This window comes from Mercenaria mercenaria, chromosome 4 (assembly GCF_021730395.1).
Source record: "Mercenaria mercenaria strain notata chromosome 4, MADL_Memer_1, whole genome shotgun sequence".
NCBI lineage: Eukaryota > Metazoa > Mollusca > Bivalvia > Venerida > Veneridae > Mercenaria > Mercenaria mercenaria.
Window position 1 is genome coordinate 41,611,785 of NC_069364.1, and position 2,112 is coordinate 41,613,896.

The following is a 2,112-nucleotide window of genomic DNA, read 5'->3' on the forward strand; positions in this document are numbered from 1 at the left end:
ACAAATATTTTATAAATAATATGCATATCTTTAGGTACTTTCTTTGAATGATTTCATCATTATTTAAGTGTAACTAATCTTTGTTCGAAACTATGTATATGCTTAAAAATAATCTAATCCGTCACTTTTAAATGGCAAAGATTCATTTTCCTTTTTCATATATATCATATAGTGTTTGAAATTGCAAACGTGATCACATGCAATAAAATCATATTGCTTTTACTGAAGTGTTATTGCTCACTATACGTGTACTGCAAAAAAGTCTATAAATCACATTTAATGCTATTGAATAATACTGTCAGCAGAACTTCCTGGACGACTGCGGAATAACTCCGGAAAATTGTTCACAGACGTCCGTGGAATCACTCCGGAAAATTGTCCATGGAAAGTTCTCCGGAAATTCCTGGACATTTTTCCGCAGTATTCCATATCAAGCTCCGGAAAGTTTGTCCGAATACTCCAGAGTCCGGACTTCCATGGAAATTCAAAGACATTCCATGGAAACTTCTGGAATTTTGACAGCCGAGAATTCCGCCACTATTTGGCGATTTGACAGTAAAATGAATATATGTCTCAATAAGAGACCTCTACTTTTAAAAGGAAGATACACCTAGGAGCATAATTCGGTCAAGACCACAAATGATAGTTATTGGGATTGTTACCAAACATGCAGATAATGATGGTAAAGATATATTTTGAGTTTCAAGTCATTATCTTATATAGTACCAAAGATATGTCCAGAAAACGAAGTTTGTCAAAAAATTTAAGTATGAAGGGGCATAATTTGGTCAAAAATACAAATCATAGTCTATAGGGATTGTAATCAGACATGCAGATGATGATTATGAAGGAACGTTTTTAATTTCAAGTCATTATCTTTTAAAGTACCAAAGATATGTCTATAAACAAAGCTTTCGAAAAAATTTAACATGGAATTAATTCCAAGTATAACAACTTTGTGACCTTGACCTTGGGTATAAAGGGCCCAGCCCCTGCACATACTTTGTTTGTATGATGGACAATGTTTATGTGAACTTACAGTAAGATATAAGCAAAAGTAACAAAGATATGACAGAAAAGCAAAGGTTGCCGAAAAACTTCAACCTTAAAAATAATCCAAGTATAACACCTTGGTGACCTTGGCCTTGGGTATAATGGGCCCAGCCCCTGCATATACTTTGTTTGTATGCTGGACAATGTTCATGTGAAGTTACAGTAAGATATAAGCAATAGTAACAAAGATATGACAGAAAAACAAAGGTTGCTGAAAAACTTTAACCTTAAAAATAACCTAAGTATAACACCTTGGTGACCTTGACCTTATGTATAATGGTCCCAGCCCCGGCACATACTTTGTTTATATGCTGGACAATGTTTATGTGAATTTACAGTAAGATATATGCAATAGTAACAAAGATATGACAGAAAACAAAGGTTGCCGAAAAACTTTTAACCATGAATGGTCACGCCGACGCCGGGGCGAGTAGAATAGTCCCCCTATTCTCCGAATAGTGGAGCTAAAAAGCACATGTCTCCCCCAATGCAAAGTCGTATAGGCAAGAAGTCAAAAGGGGATAGGAGCGAAAGTCAAAGAGACACTGATGGTTGGCTGCAATAGGGATCACCTACTTGGCATGTCCAGTCATCCTGCTAAGTTTCAACATTCTTGGCCTAGTGGTTCTCAAGTTACTGTTCAGGCCCCTGTGACCTTGGCCTTTGATCAAGTGACCCCAATATACATAGGGGTCATCTACTCTGCATGTCCAATCATCCTATTAAGTTTCAACATTCTAGGTCAAGTGGTTCTCAAGTTATTGTCCGGAAATGATTTTACATGACCAGGCCCCTGCGACCTTGACCTTCAATAGACTGACCCAAAAATCAATAGGGGTCATCTACTCTGCATGTTCAATCATCCTATGAAGGTTCAACATTCTTGGTCAAGTGCTACTCAAGTTATTGATCGGAAATCATTATGAAGTTTGAAGGTTCTAGGTCAAATGGTTCTCCAGTTATTGATTGGAAATGAAGTGTGACGTTTGTGACATTATTTGGGGGGGGGGGGAAGACGTAATAATACAAGAAATGAAAACCAGTATAAAACAAACTTAA